The 20,691-nt window shown below is 46.7% G+C and overlaps 2 long non-coding RNA genes across 5 annotated transcripts in view; one reads left to right on the forward strand and one right to left on the reverse strand.

Annotated features, from left to right (window-relative positions):
• The first annotated feature begins 2,870 nt into the window (after positions 1-2,870).
• The window catches only part of LOC119566965, a 33,489-nt gene continuing 15,668 nt past the window's right edge, over positions 2,871-20,691 (forward strand). Inside the window, exons 1-4 of one of the 4 annotated variants that reach the window (XR_006283406.1) lie at positions 2,871-3,284; positions 7,705-7,862; positions 16,047-16,300; positions 20,510-20,647. This is a non-coding gene — a long non-coding RNA (uncharacterized LOC119566965). The remainder of the gene's footprint in view (positions 3,285-7,704; positions 7,863-16,046; positions 16,301-20,509; positions 20,648-20,691) is intronic. The other 3 variants (XR_005226577.1, XR_005226578.1, XR_005226581.1) reach the window with 3 other exon arrangements.
• The window catches only part of LOC122461484, a 63,621-nt gene continuing 54,429 nt past the window's right edge, over positions 11,500-20,691 (reverse strand). Inside the window, exon 5 of the long non-coding RNA XR_006283409.1 lies at positions 11,500-11,738. This is a non-coding gene — a long non-coding RNA (uncharacterized LOC122461484). The remainder of the gene's footprint in view (positions 11,739-20,691) is intronic.

The following is a 20,691-nucleotide window of genomic DNA, read 5'->3' on the forward strand; positions in this document are numbered from 1 at the left end:
TCCTGGCTAATAGCCATTGATGGACCTATTCTCCATGAACACATCTAGTTCTTTTTTGAACCCTGTTATGGTCTTGGCCTTCACAACATCCTCTGGCAAAGAGTCCCACAGCCTGATGGTGCGTTGTGTGAAAAAATACTTCCTTTTGTTTATTTTAAACCTGCTGCCTATTAATTTCATTTGGTGACCCCTAATTCTTGTGTTATGAGAAGGAGTAAATAGCACTTCCTTATTTACTTTCTCCTCACCAGTCATGATTTTATAGCTCTCAATCATATCCCCCTTGGTGTCGTCTCTTTTCCACGCTGAAAAGTCCCAGTCTGACTAATCTCTCCTCATATGGCAGCCATTTCATACCCCTAATCATTTTTGTTGCCCTTCTCTCTACCTTTTCCAAGTCCAATATATATTTTTTGAGATGGGCGACCACATCTGCACACAATATTCAAGATGTGGACGTACCATGGATTTATATAAGGGCAATATGATATTTTCTGTCTCAGAATCTATCCCTTTCTTAATGATTCCCAACATTCTGTTTGCTTTTTTGGCTGCCGCTACACATTGGGTGGATGTTTTCAGAGAACCATCCACAATGACTCCAAGATCTCTTTCTTGAGTAGTAACAGCTAATTTAGACCCCATCATTTTATATGTATCGTTGGGATTAGGTTTTCCAAAGTGCATTACTTTGCATAATGAACTGAGCTTCCATTTAAACAAAGTCAACCTTTAGAAATGCTTTAATACATGAGGAGGGTAATTGCTTTTTAAAATATATCATTATCAAGCGATGTGTAGAAATAAATACTTTTTAAATGGGTGAGCCTACAGCACTTGATATAAAGCACTTACAAACTAAGCTTCATACAATTATTAACTCTGTGTATGTGTGTATGTGTGTGTATAAAAACAGCCATACTGGGTCAGATCAATAATCCATCTAGCCCAGTATCCTATCATCTAAGCGTGGCCAGTGCCAGAGGCTTTGTAGAGAATTAACAGAACAGGGCAATTTATAGTTATCCACCTCTGTCATCCAGTCCCAGCTTCTGGCAGGTGGAAATTTAAGGACACCCAGAGCACAGAGTTATGTTTCTGACCATCTTGGAATATCCACTAATGTACCTATCCTCCATGGACTTATCTAATTCTTTTGGCCTTCACACCACCCCCTGGCGAGGAGTTCCACAGGTTGACTGTCTGTTGTGTGAAGAAATGCTTCCTTTTGTTTGTTTTAAACCTGCTGCCTATTAATTTCATGGGGTGATCCTTGGTTCTTGTGTTATATGAAGGGATCAATAACATTTCCTTATACACATTCTCCACACCATTCACACTTTTGTAGACCTCAATCATATTCTCCTTATGCGTCTCTTTCCTAACTCGAACAGTCCCAGTCTTTCCTCGTATTGAAGTCGTTCCATACCCCTAATCATTTTTCTTGCATTTACAGCACAGCTCATTGTATAATGGCTAGCATCACATGCATTCTGTGGTGTAATCTTGCAGTGACATGGACTGGACTAGCGATATGTCTTTTCCACTTCCTCTTTCTATGATCCTATAATAATTTGTTTGATTAAAAATAGTATTCTTCTATTAGCCATTTGCAGCAAATTATCTAAACAGGCTCCCTGGATGTGTATAGTTTCCAGAAAGCTCATTTTAAAAAAGGATACCTAATTTTAGTTTTTCTCGGTGAAATTCACCATTTAGCAGCAAGAGGTCTATGCACCCCTTAAGCATCCAAAATAGGCACAGTTGGGACTGAAACAGAGCACAGCACTCTGAATACGCTGATCTTCACCTTCTGAGATCAGCGGGCAACACCCTGAGGAGCTGGGCCAGGCGGTGTTCATGTTCTACTCTTCACTTTAAACAGTTGTCCAAGTTGGTTTTTTTTTTTTGTATGAGAGCTCACTGGCCTGCGGAGGAGACGTTGGCCTGTGAGCAACATGGCGCAAACACCCATTGCGTGTTTATCGGTAGCATGGTTGATCGCTGCCTCACAGCTGCTTATCACCCTGCCCTTTCCTTTGCTGTCATCCCACACCAGCGGGGAAAAACACTGATAGTTTGCATGTACTTTATCTCTCTCTCCCTGACACCTCACCCCATCCCTCTTCATCGCCAGGAAAACTTCACCCTCCCCGGTGTATTTCCGTTAAACTTAACTGCCTTCAGGATCCCGTTCTCCTTTGCTCATTTTGTTTTGCGTGCGCTTGAGAATGGGCTGTTGGTTTTGCAAATAATCAGACCGAGGAATTAAAAGCACCAGCAAAAAGAAAAGGAGGACTTGTGGCACCTTAGAGACTAACCAATTTATTTGAGCATAAGCTTTCGTGAGCTACAGCTCAACTGAGCTGTAGCTCACGAAAGCTTATGCTCAGATAAATTAGTTAGTCTCTAAGGTGCCACAAGTACTCCTTTTCTTTTTTCGAACACAGACTAACACGGCTGTTACTCTGAAAGCACCAGCAAGACACCATTCGAACACTGGGACAACGGGCCTGACCCCAAACCCGCTAATGCCAATGGAAAGATTCCCACTGATTTCAGTGGGGTTGGGATCAGGACCTTAGCAAAGCAGTTTAAGTTCAACCCATACAAAATAGTCCATGAACAGACTAAGGTCCAGATCCTCCGAGTTGTTTAGGTACCCATCTCCCATTGAAATCAATGAGAGTTAGGCACCTAAATCCCTGTGAGGATCTGAATTTAACATGCCATAGTGCGATGTATAAATCCCACACCAACCAAGAAGGGATTAACTAGATCCCTAGAGCTCTAATTAGCCTCACCTCCTTACATCTGCAGGCTTAGGGAGGGGTGCAAAGGAAGGAGCTCAGTGCAGTGAGGGGAAGGAGATCCAGGAGTGAGGGACGCTGGAGTTCTTGCTCTGTGAGAAGGGCTTGACAGAAGCTGGGTGGAGCGAGAACCTAAGATGGCCTCAAAACTCAAGCCCAGGCTAAGTGGAAGTTGCATAGCTTGTATTCGTGTCTGTGTGCTGAGAGTTGCTGAGGGACTCCAGGGGGCAGCGCTGGGAGCTGCTGCTCTGGAAGAAGAGTGAGGCTGAAAAGGAGGCATTGAAGAAATGGTGTTTGCCATTGTTTTGTGGGCCATTAGTTGTTTGGGACATTGACACCCTGGAAGGGATGGAACTAAAGGGTGACCTGGCTGGCAGGCCGAGTCACCACCACTGAAGTCCCGGGGAAAGAGAGGCAGAGGCTCGAAGTGCTGTCCTTTTTTGTATGGCAAGAGAAGTCCAGATCAGTGAGTTGGTGGGTAGCTTTGGGCGTGGCTTGTTGGAACTCTGGCAAATGATCGAAGTGGGCACTGATTTACAGTGGGGTCCATAGTTTGCGACTGGCGGCCAGAGTCGCATTGTGCCTTGTCTCTCATCTTCCAAAGGTGAAAGGGAGGTGACAGCGGCTGCTTTGCAATGTTCTAAAATGGCTCAGTGTTGACTGTTGTTTCCGGGGATAGGTGAAGCCTGTACGTTGTTTTGTGGGGTCAGCAATCAGGTGTTTGTTTGGGACTTTCACCTTATCCCAGAATTCTTTCCAGGGTGAGTCAGGATTTCACGAGCCCGTGTTCAGAGCACTAGCCCAACCCCCAAAAGGCTTGCCAGATTTCAGACATGGGGACAAGACAACAGCATTCAGATGGTGCTCCCGTGGCGTGTTATTGACTAACACAACGAATGTCATCAGAAGGCCAGCGGACACAGATGTGTTGATCTCCTGGTATGATTAGCAACATGGAATGCTGTGTCATGCCATGAGAGGGTGCTCTGGGACAGTCAGACCAGGACAGAGCCCAATCCAGAAAAGCTCCTGAATACGTGTTTCACTTTAAGCATGTGACTAGTTCCATATTTTTCAAAGCAGCTACTCACACGCTTAAAGCTAAGTGTGTGCTTCAGTGCTTTGCCGGATTGGGACCTTAAAAAGGATTTGATCAAATCTACAAACGCCAGTGTAGTAGATCTTAATTCATATACATCCAGGTTACAGATGCAATACTGCATTAAAGAGAAGGAGTATTTACCTCAGGTGAACATGTGAAAATAAGAGAGGGTCAGGATATGTGCATAAAATGAGTGCATAAAGAAAAATATAAATAGATGGGAAGAAATCCTGCATATGAGGCTCTCATGGACTTTAATGGGAGCTTGTCTGCTTAGGTAGTGCCTGCACAGACCCTGTGCCGCCCTTCTGCAGAATCTTATCCTGAATGCATCCAGGAGAAGAATTCAACCCACTGATAGCCCATAACTGGAGTGTGACTAGAAATGAAGAAATACTAGGGGAGAATAATTCCCTGCACTTTAGAACTGAGTGAAATTCTGTGGCCTGTGTTATGCAGGAGGCTTAGTATGAGATACTAAATGAGCCTAGTGCTTCCTTCTGGCCTTAAAATCTATGAATCTAGAATAACAGGATCAAAGCCAGGCTATAGGATGATCTGGCTCCAGGAGGCTAGCTGCAAAATCAGATCCAGAAGTATGATGATGTTTATAATGGGCCAGTCCAAATCCTCCCTGCATATCTAGAGAAAGACAGAGAAGCAACATTCAGCTCCATGATTGTAACAGAATTTTCCAAAGGAAGGGGTAGTTTTCAGTTCTGGGTACTGGTTCAGGCCCATCTCTATTGGATCCATCTTCCTCGTAAATGAGTGACATTATAAAAAGAATCAAATATGTTCTTATTTGTGATGGTTTCCTAGCTGCTGTTCAGAGTGGCATTGCTCAGTAAAGCCATGTTTAAAAACAGGACACTGGGGAATCATTCAGATTTTACTTGAATTCAACCACCTGCAACGCAGAGGTAGCCCAAAACGTCTGCAGCAGCTGTTTACTCAAAAGTGGAAGAATTCAGCCTTATAGAACCAATGTGTATTGTCAGCATGGGTGGCAAGGTGTGCCCTGGGGCAGGAGTTCTTTACTGGGCCTTGGCTGATTGTGCCACATTCTCTAATGCCTGAAGAGCCCACTCTGCTGGAAATAACCCATGTGGAAAATGAGTGAGCCCCTACAGAATGCCCTCCAAATGTTTCCATAGGTCCTGATCCAAAGCCCACTGAAATCAAGGGTCAGGCTCCTATCGAGGCTGCGTTGGCTGCTTACCAAACGCTCCAAAGCGTCCAGTCTGACATTCCGTACACACCCAAATCCCCCAGTGGGAATCCATGTGAAATTTGGATGCACAGAGAACACAGGCTCAATCCCATTATTTGTATAAAGAAGAACAGATTGCAGCTGTCCACATCTTTAATACAGAGGTGGGGCTTGTGGTGAGCGCAGGTGCTTGCTGTCAACTGTCCAGCTTGATCACCATGGCCCCTAAGATGTGTGCTTGGCCCATGAGTTCCATATTAGTTCCATATTACCTGACTTCCCGTATAACACAGGCTATCGAAACTTCCCTGACCTATTTCTTGTTGGAACGACAGCAGATCTTTTAGAAAAAACATCCAATCTTAATATAAAAATTGCCCATAACCCTTGGTAAACTGCTCTAATGATCAATCGCCCTCACTGCTAGAAATGTATGCCTTATTTCCAGCTTGAATTTGTCTAGCTTCAACTTCCAGCCATTGGCTATTGACAAACCTTTGTCTAGTGTTGGAGAGCGGAGACATTTTTCACTCAAAACAGCTCAATGAAAATCTTCATGGAAGATGGTCATAGTGGCCAAAATTTTCTGCATTTTAATGAAAAATAAAATCCCCAATTTTTTTTTTTTTACCATTTTTGTTTTGGTATTTAGAACACCAAAAAGTGTGCAGGGTCTTGTGTTTTTTTCCCGTTTGTTTTTGAGGTTTTTTGCAAAACGTTTTCACAGGGGATTCTGAAAAAACCTCACCCAAATACTTCAAAATTTCCCACTGAAAATAATGCAGCTTTTGACCAGCTGTATTTGTTTGGTTTTTGAACTACAGGGCTTGGAGAATTGACATGTATTCACAGGCCCAATGTGCATCACTGTTCTTTTTGATGCTTACTTACGTGAAACAGATTAGAGACCTGTAGATAGAATCTTAGGGCATCAGTCTCCCCTACAAGGGAATAAACCACACGGTAGTGTGGAAACATATTGAGTTTCAACTTGTAGAGTAAATGTTTCCAATGGGGAGGGAGGGACTTCTCTGAAGAGGCTGTGAGATGAACCTTCACAAATAACAGTGTCAGGACAAATTAATTGGCTACGTGCATCCTTTCCAAAGGTGATCAGCATTTTGGCATGCTTTCACCATGGGAAATGTCTTGGCAAACGGTGGTTCTCCTCTTGTTTCATAAACTCTAAGCCCAAAAATTCAAAGGCATGAAAAATGCATTCTGTTTTTGTTTGTTCATTCAAGTGTCTACCATGTAATGCCCTAAAAGCTCAGTGATAGAACGCCAGCTGGGCGTTTTCAGAAAGGTCTCGCGTTGCACCAGAATACACAGTGTAACCAACCAGAAATATTCAAGCCCTTCCTCACAATCCATTGGTTTTGTCAATTTAACCCCCAGTGCCATGTTCTTATTTAGTACTTGCAACTGTCAAAGTAACTGGGATGGGGATTAGATTAAAAAAATAAATAAATACAAAGGAGAAGTTGGTAAATATACTTAGTTCAGACAAAAGAAAAGCAAAACCACAATAAGGTCACTCTGACTTTTGAAGATTTCATCTTTAAGCTTGATTATCTGCATACAATTAGGGAAAAAAAAGACAGGCTTTCTGGAATGATCATGTTACAAGACAGTCTAAACTGCCATTCAGTGCTTTTTTCATGTACCTGTATTGTTAATGGGATTCCCACAGTCATAAATTAAAATATGCTGAAACCCAGGATCCCTACACTCCCAGCCTCGAGAGTGATGAGAAAGCTTTACCTCCTCATTATTATACAGAATCAGCAATGGGACCAAGTAATTTATTGCTCTCTGAAACGACTCAGTATGTCCCTTTTCCCATGCGCTTGACAGAGCTCAGCTAGTTATCTGCCTTGCCTCAATATTCCTAGTGCAGGACAAAAGCTGCATCAAACTAACTGGACCCAGGGGAGAAGAAGTGGCCATATCAGATGTATTTACTAGATGACCCCAGAGTAAGCAGAGATCAGTATCCTATCAGCTCTCATTCAAGAACTGGGGCATGGCTAATAAAGGTGGTGGCGGCCAGTGAGGGAAATGCAAGTTTAAAAAAAAAAGAAAAAAATGTTTTGAGCCTTTTCCTCATTGAATCTCAGTTAAACTAAGGCCTTAAAATGGTTATAATTGCATGTGTAAAGGGGCTTTAAAGTGAGTGCATCTGAGGGTATGTCTGCCCTGCAAGTGAAAGTGTGTAACAGTCCTCACTTGAGGAGCATGGCCTAGTGGTCACAGCTACAACACTTTACTGCCGGGCGGAGGGTTGTGGGGTGGGGAGCCCAGGCCCTTCCACTCCTTTTCCCTGGTGGGGAAACCCAAACCACAGTAAATAAGAGGGGGTTACCAGTGTCTAAGGTCCACAGGATACTTCCCTCTCTGGTTGTCTCCAGGGTGGGTCCTCCCTTCCCTCAGGGAGGGCCCCTTTGGGCAGCTGTGTCGGAGTCGGAGTCTTAGGCTCGGCTCAGCTCGGCTCGGCTGGAGCTGTGGGATGCAGATCTGCTCACCTCCAGCTCCGCCACCCAGTGAGCTAATCCCCTGTCTTTTAATTCCTCCGGCAGATGGAGCATTTCCTGCAGGTGTGACGGGGTGGGGCTGGCTGAGCCCAGAACAATCCCTTCACCCCTTGTTGCCCAGTGTGGGGTTTGTACACCCCATCACAAGGTGTGATTGCTGTATGGGCTGATTGAAATGTGCCAGCCTGAATTAGCTACCCCAGGTAACAAAAGCAGCGAAGCTGTGGCAGCATGGGCTTCTGGCCATGTCGTCACTACTATTGTGATCGGCGCTAGCTAGATTAAAGCGGGCCTGGATATGCCTCTCTGTGCTACAGTCGCACCTTTCCCTTGCTGTGTGGACATCCCCTAACTGAGAATCAAGCCCACGATATAAGTCAGGGGTTCTCAACCTTTCCCTTTCTGAGGCTCCCCCATGCCAGAAAAACTCCACGGCCCACCTGTGGCACAATAACGGTTTTTCTGCATATAAAAGCCAGGGCCGGTGTTAGGGGGTAGCAAGCAGGGCAATTGCCTGGGGCCCCACGCCACAGGGCCCCCTGTGAAGCTAAGCTGCTCAGGGTTTGGCTTCAGCCCCGGGTGGTGGGGCTCAGGGCTCAGCCCCGTGCAGTGGGGATTCAGCTTTCTGCCCTGGGCCCCAGTGAGTCTAATGCTGGCCCTGCTTGGTGGATACCCTGAAACCTGCCTGTGGCCCCCCAGGGGACCCTGGACCCCTGATTGAAAACCACTGATCTAATGTAGACGCTACTGCAAAACGCTAACAGAGGGTGCCAAAACCCTGGGGCCAATCCTGCAACCTTCACCTACCTCATTTGTTCTGGCTCCCATGAGTGTCCCCCTGCCCTCAACGGGCCTTGTTGCATGAATTAGGGATGCAGGACTGGTCTGTTTTCATGATACATGTTCCAAAACTCTACGATCCTCGAGCACCCCAAAATTGCACTTGGAATGCAGGATTGGGCCGTCTCCCTGGATCTTCACCGGTTCTCCTCTGCGTCCTTCATTTCCTTATTCCCCCGCCCCCCGATATATAATAATAAATGGTTCAGCAATTGCTCTGGTAGTTATGGAGTCTAACAGGGCAATAGGTTGCTTATAAGCGTGGATTATAACGATCCTTAACACCTCGTACTGATATGCTTATAATCATTTGTAACACTTAAATCGTATTTATTATGGGAGTGCCTAGCGACCCGCCCAGATCGTGGCCCCATTGTGCTAGGCCTAGTACAACCACAGAGTAACAGACACAGGCTACTCGTGCCTGTAAAGTCTCTGAAAGCCATTTAGAAATGGAACCTTATTATCAAATGTAACCAAAGGTTCATAATGCTCCCTTTGACTTAGGGAGGGGAAATACAGCTATAGAGGCCTTGAGAGGCGTTTTCAAGTTTGTCGCTGTTTTGTTTGTTTGTTTGTTTTTTTAGCTTCTTGCAGAGCTAGTGATGGAGAGTTGTTCTAAGAAGCCACCGTGACCTTTCCGGGGAACAATTTGCCATTGTTTTTGTGCAGACTTGCCTCTATTTTTACACTCTGTTTTGCTGATATGGGGAAAGGGAATCCCTTGGGAATCTAGCAGTTAAGAGGAGGGAGTGGCTGCAGCTCTGTTAGAAGTGTCTGGGAACTATGATCTGTTTGTGGGAGATTTGTCTAGATGACAGGTTTCAGAGTAACAGCCGTGTTAGTCTGTATTCGCAAAAAGGAAAGGAGTATTTGTGTTAGTCTCTAAGGTGCCACAAGTACTCCTTTTCTTTTTGTCTAGATGAGGCTCCAGTGCAATTGCTGGGCTCGCAGTGGCGAGGTCTGCTGATTCCTCGTGCCAGGAATTGTCACTCCCAGCACACAAAAGGGTGCCTCCTGAAAATCCTCACTCCCACTGATGAGGCATGCTCATGGGTTGTCCCATTGACATCATGACACTATTCATGTCATTAAAGTTTTCCCAGGCCACCCTTACTGAAGATGCTTTGTTATTACTTGTATTACAGCAGTGACTAGAGGCCAGGCACACAGCATGAGACAGAGTCTGCCTTAAAGATCTTACAATCTAGAGACAAGACAAAGCAGGGATCATTAACCCCATTTTACAGATGGAGAAAATGAGCCACTGATGGATTAAGTGACTTGCCTAAGGTCATAAAGGACGTTTTGTGGTAGAGCCAGGAATTAGACCCATATGCCTTTAGTCTCAGTCCAGTACTTAACCACAGGGCTAACTTTTCTCTTTAAAACAGCTTCTCTAACCAGCTTTTCTGTTTAGTTGCTTATGAACTCCCCTTCTCAAGACGCATCTCGGCATGGCCACATGTTGACCTTCTTTTGGTGGTGTTATTTGTCATACTTGATTTAAAGGTGGCTAGCCTGCGTCACAGTGAAGTTACATGGCAGCGCTGGGAAACAGAACCCAGGCATCCTGGGTGCCTCCCCCTGGACAGCACTTCCTCATTAATATACAAAGGAACAATATACGCCTATTCAAGTTACTTTGTACACTGCCCTCACCTTTCTAACATGATTTCTTTTTTAGCTTCTGACCTGGGTGCTCTGGAAAGTATAAGCACTAAAATCCTTAGGTACTGCTGACATGATGCAAGAAGGTTTTCTGCATACTGAGCCCCTCCCTGCCCTATAGCTCTGCCAATCCAACCCATTCCTGACCTACAACAGCCTTACTATGCCAGGGCTACAAACCTGCTATGTCTTCTACAGCCCTGCCGATGAAGGATGCTCTGAATCTGCACAACCTCTGCTCTTTCAGTTCTGGGCTCAGCCACTCAGCTCTGCCAATGCACCTTGATCCTGATATTCTAATCCTGGGCCCAAGGGTGGTTGTTTCTGCTTCAAATCAGTGCACAAACTGACTGGTTAGATACCCTACCCTCTCCTCCCACTCAAAGGGCCCAGGTTGTATGTAACTAGTCCTGCCACTAGTTAGTTAGAATTCGGATCTTGCCAGTCAATCTTATATACACTTCCCTTAAGCACAGGTTTCAGAGTAACAGCCGTGTTAGTCTGTATTCGTAAAAAGAAAAGGAGTACTTGTGGCACCTTAGAGACTAACCAGTTTATTTGAGCATGAGCTTTCGTGAGCTACAGCTCACTTCATCGGATGCATAGCATATCGTGGAAACGGCAGAAGACATTATATACACACAGAGACCATGAAACAAAACTTCCTCCCACCCCACTCCCCCGCTAGCAGTAACTGCTGGCTCTCCAAACAGACAGCGTTTGTACCCGTTATGAAACAACCAAGATGTAAATCAGGTACAGCTCAACTAAAGTCACTGGGACTAAATGACTGGTACAAATGCGAGCAGATTCCGGCCTGATATTTGCAGCTCTTATGCTCCTTTCAGCCTCCGTCATGACCCACAATCTAATCAAAGCCTTCAATTATCTGCTATGACACATGGCGGGCTTTGGGACTGATCCAAAGCCCGTTGAAGTCAGTGGAAAGATTCCCATTAGCTTCAGTGGGCTTCAGAGCAAGTCACTTTTCACATGCTGTCCTGCCTCCTCAGACAGGGTAGTTGATAGCATCTGGTGCTATGGCATGTGCATGAATGTAAGAGTCTTTGAGAGCCAGTATGACCATTCTGGAGCATAGGTATTTAATGGTTCTAGAAATACATTCAAATGCAGGGCACTGGAGCAGAAATGAAAAACGTTAACACCCAAAACCAGCGGTTATGTTATAGCAACTAGCACACAATGTAGTGTCAACTCTCTCCAGCGTGCCAAGTCTGTGTTCTCCTCAAGGAAGAGGGAAAGGGGATCTGGAAATACAGAGAAAAGTTGTGTGAAGTTTCCTTTGGGGCCACATTGTATCTTGTTAGCGACTTGCTATCGCAGATGTTCTGGGCAGGGATGGGCAAGCCCCGCTTGGGATCAGGAAACGCACATGGAGACTTGAAATGACTCCCCTTTGCTTTACATCTGGTTTGCAAATCAGCGGTCTGCATTTCCGATTTCATACCTGCCCTCCAAACCAAAACTGCAGGCTTGTAGAGAGAAACACGGCTTCCCACTGCTCTTCGTATGTGACCGGACATCATGCTATCACTGGCACGGACGTACTATAGGGAGGAGAGCCACATAAGTCCCTATTACATTATTTTGCTAGCACCGAGAGACTCCAACAGGCTCTGTTGTGCTAGGTTCTGTACAAACACATGGTAAGAAACAGCCCCTGCCCTGAAAAGCGTATAATAGAAAAGACACACAATGGGTGAGAGGGGAAATAGCAGGGGGAAGGGAAATGACTAGCCCAGTGCAGCTCATTGCCACAGCCAGGAATAGAAACAGGTCTCCTGACTCGCTCTCCGCTGTCCTATCCACTAGACAACACTGCCTTCCTGATAAAGAGAGGAGACTGGCTAGATTTGTGCTGCAAATATTATGTGAGGCGCATAATACAATGTGGCTGACTAGATTTTTAGGTTTTTTATAATTTCAGCGGATAACATTGATGTTTATTTTTAAGCGTTTTTTTTTAGATTTTTATTCACAGTTGCGTGAGATTATGGTGGGGGTGGGAGGTGTTGGACAATAATTATTTAACGCCGGTAGGCATTGAGAGTCACAAAGTTAAAGTTTTTCAGCCGTTCAACCACAAATTGTCAACATCATCGCAGGTCAAATATACACAGTAAATGTCCTTAAATCAAACTGTAATAAGTTCTCAAGTAGCATTTTTCTTTCTTTGCCTCTCTGTACATTTCAGTTCTTATCTCTAGAAATAATTTTGGGGGGTTACTTTTTGGGGTGCACAGTGAAATCGGTGTTTACTGATAAAAATCGAATCCTTCCAAATGTAAACACAATAGGGTTTTCAGTTTTAAGCAGAAACTTTAAAGCCACGCAGTCAGTGTGGACTTCTGCTTATAAACCGACGCGATATGGCCCAGTACTATTGCAAGGTCAGGCTTGACAAAGCCCTGGCTGGGATGATTTAGTTGGGGACTGGTCCTGCTTTGAGCAGGGGGTGGGGACAAGATGACCTCCTGAGGTCCCTGCCAACCCTGATCTTCTATGATTCTACACGCATACCAACGGGTGCATAAGAAAGGGAGCCAAAGACTGAAAATACTAATAATAGAAAATACTAACCCAATGCATGGTAACTAACAACACAGTGTACTGTATAATAGCCACCATGTTATCGCCCCTTATCTATGTGCTGTCGGCCTTCCAGTCATGTCTCTCACACTAAAGAAATTCAAAAGAACTTGGAACCACTATTGAGGTTTTCGTAAAACAAATTGAACATGCACAAAAATAGCAACTCTAGTAACCTGGCACAGAGCCTGGGCTATTGTTTTACCAGCTATAAATGATCCCAGCTGGCAGTTTCACTCCTGATTTTGTGTGTGCACATACAGGAAAACACTCATTCTCTGGTCTTGATCTTCATGCCCTAAGACGTCTGAGCTGTTATTGTCTTTATAGGTCAGGCTATGTCAAACCACTGGGGATAGGAACCTGGTATGACTGCTGGTTTTAATTGGATTCTGACGGCTGCAATAGGAATAGCATTGGGAAGTGGCAATTTGCTTGGGAGCTACCATTGTTTTCAGTGTGTGACTACATTACAGCAGTGCCCAGAATAGAGCCGCACTGCCATTGGATAAGGTGGCCTGACATGTCCCATGATGAGATGCAGTTTTCAGTAGCTTATAACTTTGCCAAACTTTAATTGTTTGGGCTCAGGTTTCCCATGCAAGGTGTCTGCCTCAGCATAGGTGTCAACTTCCCCTCTAGCTGGGGGGTGGGGGGTGCTCGACCCTCCCCCCGTCCGCCCCAGGCCCTGCCCCCACTCCACCCCTTCCCCCAAGCCCCTGCCCCGCCTCGCCACTTCCCGCCCCACCACCACGCCACTCCTCCCCCCAAGCCCCTGCCCCCACTCCACCCCTACGCCGCCTCTTTCCGCCCCCTCCCCTGAGCGTCCCAGGCCCTGCCCCCACTCCAGCCCTTCCCCCAAGCCCCTGTCCCCACTTCACCCCTGCGCTGCCTCTTTCCGCCCCCTCCCCTGAGCGCACCCCATCCCCGCTCCTCCCCCTCCCTCCCAGCACCTCCTGCGCCCCACAAACCAGCGGTTTGCAGGAGGCAGTGGGAGGGAGGGGGAGGAGTTGATCAGTGGGGCTGCCGGAAGGCGGGAAGCACGGGAGCTTGGGGGAGAGGGGAGAGCTTGGTGGGTGCTAAGCACCTGCTTAGCTCCAGGGCTGGAGTACCCCAAGGAGTTGGCACCTATGTGCCTCAGGATGACTTTTTAAATGATGTTTTAAGTTTCAGCTGAATTGGTTCTGCCATTTCTGAGAATGAGATTAGGGCAAAATATAAATTGTTTTGCCCATGTAAAAAAATTTGTTAGAACCATTTCCTTGAGAAACTCTAGCACCTTCATTCTTTGGAGCGGGAACTTAACTTGGGTAGGGAAGGAGAGGGGTGTAGGCCTTGCTGGAGCCCTAGGCATAGCTAACAGTGGGAATCAAAGGCTGTGAACCAGAGGAGGCCTGGCCTTGGCAAAATAACACCACACTAGGTATTGGCTAGCCAAGTAAGCACATTCCTGACTGGAGAGGATGGTACAAGAACACCCAGAGTTCTCAAGTAACTCCATAAACACATCCCTAAGAGATGGTAGAGAAACACACCGCCCCCTCGGAAGATAAGGATGGGATGACAGGACAATGGAGGAGGACGTTTTGTTCAAACTAGCAGGTACAAGGTGTAGGGTGGTAACTAATCACGTCCGGAGCGTAGTACGGAACTTGTTTGTATCCATGTATAAAAGGAGAAGTCATAGGAGAGGCAGCTTTGGCCAGCCGAGGGGGCAGTGTCCTGGTGCGTGGACTGAGCGGGTACCATTGTCGCGGGCACACGTGTGTTTGTGCACCTAGAGAGTGCTAGCAGCGTGCTTTGCCGACAGTTAACCTGGCCGAGCACCTTCGCCCCTGAACCGAGCCGGAGGTCTTTCTTGGGAATAACTTCGGGGTCTGCTGAATGCAAACGCTCGCACTGTCGGCTGGTGTCGCTGACCTTGGCGGGCCAAGAACTGTAACAATCCTGGAGCAGCAACCACATACCTCAGCACTTGGCAACAGGGGGTAGAGAGGGGTCAGGGATGTGCTTTTTGCTGTCTCTGTGGAAATCAATCCACATGTGGCCCATTTCTAAGCTTCTGGCCAAATCTCAATTGGCACATGCTCAGTAGAGGTCTGTTAGAGTTTGGCAGCTAAATTCCCTGGCTCCTCCCCCACTCTGTCCCCTGCCAACTCGCCACGTGCATCCCTCCTCTTCTCCCCCTCCTCGCTCGCCCCCCCACCCCCACTGCCACTTGCTGTATGTGTCCCTCCTTTCCTCCATCCCCTCCTCCCTGCTCGGTCCCTCCACCGCCACTTGCCGGGTGTGGCCCTCCGCTTCTCCCCCCTCCTCACTCGGGCTCTCCTCCCCCACACAGCCACTTGCTGTCTGCATCCCTCCTCCCCCCCCGAGTGGCGGTGGGGAGAAGGGGAGGGTTGTGGTGAGCAGTGGGTGGGGGCTGAGCGGGAAGGAGAGGATGAACCAGTGAGCGGCGGCAGGGACCTCTGGAGAGGGGGGTGGAGTGCTGGAGAGGCGCAGCCAGGCAGCGGCGGGTGGAGAACGCTGAGCTTTTATATGCACCAGGCAGCTTCCCAGCTTCATCAGTAATCTCCCTGGGGAGTCCTCCTCAGCCACCCGGCAACCTACATGGCGCATGATAAATAAGCAAAAACTTCCGGCAGAGGCTCACTCCCAGCAGGGAGGGGAAGAGGCGGGGCCACCACGGCCCAGGTGTCTGGTGGCCAGGTCGGTGGCGGCTGCCTCCCCAGGCCTATTCTGCCCGCTGCCCATGAGTTCTGCAACCCTAACTTGTAACCCTAACCCTAACCCAATTGTTAGATTGTGTTACACAGGAGGCCAGGCTAGATGATCACAATAGTCCCTTCTGGCCTTAGACTCTATGGCTGTGAATTGCATTTGACACCTGGACTAATCCCAGTGATATCCACGAGACTAGTGTGGAATGGGGTGGGGTTCAACGTGAGTGAAAGTATCGCAACTTCCAGCTGTTGGATCATGTTATTTATATCTTTCTCTGCTAGACTGAAGAGCCCGTTATTATATATTTGTTCCCCAAGACTGCAATCAAGTCACAGTCTTTAAGTACCTAGACGGGGAACAATTATTTGATAATGGGCTCTTCAGTCTAGTGGTTTGTTTGTTTACTTTGTGTGTATCATTCGCCTTTGACAATAAGATGACTCAGGTTTGTCTCACACACGGTGCTCCAGCTTTTGATTTCACAACACAGCAATTTTTCTACACTGACTTAACAAATCTGAAAACGTGCCTCTTGTTTTTAGGTTTTAGAGAACACTTCTTTTACGTGGAAATACTTGGTCAATTGACAGTGGCTGTGTAACACCTATGTCAGAGACGTCTAAGTCAGGAATAGCGGGGTGAAATTGAAAAAGGGAAACGTAAGGCCAAAGATGAAGAAAAACGTCCTGACTGTGAGATGCATCGGCAGAGGACTAGTCTCCCAGGGAGAAATGTTGGAGGCCTCATTGCTTGGAACTTTTCAAACCAGATTGGACACAGGACTCGCAGATATACGGTAGGCAGTGGGCTAGAGTGACTCGAAGAGGCCTTTTCCATCTGTGATTCTGTGGTAATGTAATAAATCCGTGGCCGCCTAGAGCTTCAAGGTTATTGCTGTGCTGCACAATGGGGCAGTTTTGAAATTCCTGGCAATGGTGGGAATAGAACTCAGACCTCTGCTCTGACAGCGCAGGCCCCGCCACTTAAAGGAGAATTGCTGTTAGCCTTATAGGGCTTATGACAAACATCTAAGGCGTTTCAGAGTAGCAGCCGTGTTAGTCTGTATTCGCAAAAAGAAAAGGAGGACTTGTGGCACCGTAGAGACTAACAAATTTATTTGAGCATAAGCTTTCGTGAGCTACAGCTCACTTCATTGGATGCATAAAGTGGAAAATACAGTGAGGATGTTTTATACACACAGACCGTGAAAAAATGGGTGTTTATCACTACAAAAGGTTTTCTCTCCCCCCACCCCACTCTCCTGCTGGTAATAGCTTATCTAAAGTGATCACTCTCCTTACAATGTGTATGATAATCAAGGTGGGCCATTTCCAGCACAAATCCAGGGTTTAACAAGAATGTCTGAGGAACAGTGGGGTGGGGGGGGGGAAACAAGGGGAAATAGGTTACTTAGGCTTGAATAGAGACTGGGAGTGGTTAAGTCATTATGCAAGGTAACCTATTTCCCCTTGTTTTTTCCTACCCCCACCCCCCCCCACTGTTCCTCAGACGTTCTTGTTAAACCCTGGATTTGTGCTGGAAATGGCTCACCTTGATTATCATACACATTGTAAGGAGAGTGATCACTTTGGATAAGCTATTACCAGCAGGAGAGTGGGGTGGAGGGAGAGAAAACCTTTTGTAGTGATAAACACCCATTTTTTCATGGTCTGTGTGTATAAAACATCCTCACTGCATTTTCCACTTTATGCATCCGATGAAGTGAGCTGTAGCTCACGAAAGCTTATGCTCTCATAAATTTGTTAGTCTCTAAGGTGCCACAAGTCCTCCTGTTCTTTTATCTATGGAGTTCTGTGTCCTTCCAGTAGAGGGCAGTGGTACGCAACCACTAGATACTGCTTTACAATAATTAGCCCAGTGCACAGCTCTAGTGGGCGTTATTTCTGTAATCAGCAGCTATATAGCCTCCACGCCAAACATTTCCTCTGGAAATAATTGCGTTTAGAGCCATGTGCTGTTTGTTCTCATGCCTCATAACGAGGGTTGGTCAACAAACAGGAAGTATTTTTTGCAAAAATTTTGAAAAGAAAGAAAACATTTTCATTTTGTTCAGCGTTGTTCATGGCATTTTTTTTTTGGTTTTTCAATAACAGTAAATGAATTTTTTTCTTTGTCCCCCCCCCCCCCCCTTTCCCTTTCTCCCGCTCTTTTAACATCCCCCCCCCCGAGGGGAAAATAATAAAGAAAAAAAGAAGAAAAATAACCCCCAAAACACACACCAACCCCCACCCCCCGTGTTTTTGGTAGTCGAAATTTTTCAGTTTTAGCTTCATTTGAAAAAAATGTTGATGAACAAAAATTGTTGTCATTACACAAATTGAATCTATTTCCCCAGGTTAAGTATCCTCAGACCTTCTTGTCAGCTGTCTAAATGGGCCGTCTTGATTATCACGACAAAAGTTTTTTTCTCCTGCTGATAATAGCTCATCTGAATTAATTAGCCTCTTACAGTTTGTATGGCAACTTCCACCTTCTCTGTATGTGTATCTATATATTGTCTTACTACATATTCCATTCTATGCATCCAATGAAGTGGGTTGTAGCCCACGAAAGCTTATGCTCTAATAAATTTGTCAGTCTCTAAGGTGCCACAAGTCCTCCTGTTCTTTTTGCGGGTACAGACTAACACGGCTGCTACTCTAAAACCAAAAATCGCGGTGTGAGTGACGACAACTTTTCCACCAGCTCTAATTATGCTTGTGCCCAGAAAGGCCTGTCTTCATTTTGAACATCTGGATTTCAGCCCTTTACGATCAATCACATGTTGATCTGAACACAGAAATCCAAGGAAAAGAAATCATGGGAGCCTTGATATTGCTTTACAGATAGGACCTGTCGGTAGCAATGGTGTCCTTTATGATGGACGTTGTGCCTTTAAGAAGTAGAGCCCGTTGTGTCACTGACACTCCATTTCGTTCCACACCGTTGCTCCGTGAGACCCTGAAACAGTTGACTCTTCCACATGGCCTGGGGGACTTGTCTGTCAATTGTCAGAGGGATTTCATTAATATCGCATCATTTGGGAACCCCAGTATGAGAACCTGGTATTTTCCAATTGGAAAGAATGGGCATAGGGCAGTGCCTTGTTCTTGGCGGTGGTGTTCAATTGTTGTGTATTTTTTAATTAGTAGATCTCTCCATCCTGGAGACCTGCTCTTCTCTTCGATCCCAGGCAAAAGCATCTCTCAGGGGTCTCAGACTTCTGTCCTTGAAATCTATTCACACCGCCCGGGTAAAGGGCATGGCTGTTCCCAGAGACCATATGACACAATGACATTTCTCGGCTTTATTCAGCTCTTTCTCCTCCTGCCTCCCCTGGGGGTACCCAGCTGTTAGCCCCCCCGGCCCTACAACACTCTCACGGCTCACTACGTGTGACAGTCCCACTCAGCGAGCAAGAACCTTCCACATTTCAGAGGCACGCAGCCGCTGCTTCCTGATAATGGTTCCTTCTGTACCAGCATACCTTTAAAAATCACGTCCCCCTGGGTTAATCTGAAATCCATTCAGCATTTCTGGCTTCCTCCTCACTGCCTCATTACAATAGGAGGCCCATAGTGATTATGTGAAGCAGAGATGTATGTGCTCAGATTCATCCCCCCCCCCCCCCTTTAGTACCTGCATCTGCTTGCTTGGTCTATGGCCAAAAAAGTGACTTAAGTTCTTGTGTTTTTGTTAGATTTTCTTTTTTTTTAACCAAGCAAACCCGCCTGCCTCTTGCAAAGCTACAGCCAAGCAGCTAGGCCAAAATCCTGGGCCTCTGTTATGGTAATTGCATGGTTGCTGTCTCCACGAAGCAGATGCAGACTGCTTAATAATAAGACTGTTTAACAGCCACAGAGGAGGAGAGTGACTCTTTTGTGAGGCACTTGCCGCGGTTGGAGGACACTTGTAAGGAAACAACTGGAGCTTGTTGAATAGAAGTGCAGGTTATCAGATGGGTTTCACTTGTGTCCGATGGGTCTGTTTTTTGGGGGGCTAGGGAGTGGGTTTTGTTTTCCCTGCTGCTGAATTAGGGAAGTGCCTTGGCTGTTGCAATTGGTGGGAATAACGGCTCCTGTCCCACAGTGGGTGTTTGCCTTGCAGGAAGGGCCTGGGGGTGTGTGTGTGTGTGTGTTGGGGGGCGCTGAGAAAAGCAAGGCAGTCTTTTAATATTACTGAAGGTGCAGGTCGGAAGTAGGGTGGGTCCCCTGCTGGGGAGTCTGGCTCCTGCAGCTGAATCCTTGACGGAGCTCAGAAGCTCTGGGGCTGTTAGGAGCTGGGGTTTGGTCCCACCTGTTACAAATGGTGAGAGTGTTGGTGACATTGCGAGCGGGGTGTGGATTTCAAATCCCCTCCAAAGTGAATGGGTGCTTCTGATTCACAGGGAGTGGGACACAGAGGGCAGGCCAGGGATGGGGAGGGAGTGTGGTCAGATCACATTGCACTGCAGCTATTCTCTGCTTCCAGAGCTTGGTGGGGACCAAGAGAAGAGGCTGCTCCAACTGAGGCCAGTGGCCAAGCAGGGCCCTGCCCAGCCCCAGAATATGGGGCGTGTAAAAGTGACTTAAAGCCCAAGGGACAGAATACCAGAGAATCAGAGCAAGGGGATTCAAGCAAACTGTTTTGTTTGGTCACCTTCTGAATGAAGGGTATAGGCTGGGACTCCTGTCTCAGCCCAGAGACAAAGACCTGGTCTCGCGGGAGCATGGCGCTCCTGAGATCTAATCCTGGCTCTGACACCCACACCCTCTGTGGACTTCAGCAAGTCACTTAACCCATGTGTGTTTCCGTTCCTCTAGCTGTACAAGGAGGAGAAGAATACTTAGTTGCCTGCCCATGTCTCGGGGCGGTAGGAAGGATTAACCAATTAGTTTTACAAAATGCTTAGAAGATGAACAATGCTGCATGGTCAAAATCCGTCGCTCAGCCGTGGTGGAGTTGCATTCGCTTATGTCCGGTGCTGTGTTATTTTCATCCATGCTTTTCCTCCACTCGTCCACAGGGTGTTGCTAATGAGCAATGAAAGGCACTCAGCCCAATCTGAGCCTGAACATGCCGGTTCAAAGTCACCCCAGATGTGTGTGTGACGTCATTGACTGCTGGGGGGTGCTTAGACCTTCCTCTGAAGCATCTAGTCCTGGTGACTATCTATCTATCTATCTAATCAGCCATCGTGATCCTTTC

Source organism: Chelonia mydas, chromosome 8, assembly GCF_015237465.2.
Source record: "Chelonia mydas isolate rCheMyd1 chromosome 8, rCheMyd1.pri.v2, whole genome shotgun sequence".
NCBI lineage: Eukaryota > Metazoa > Chordata > Testudines > Cheloniidae > Chelonia > Chelonia mydas.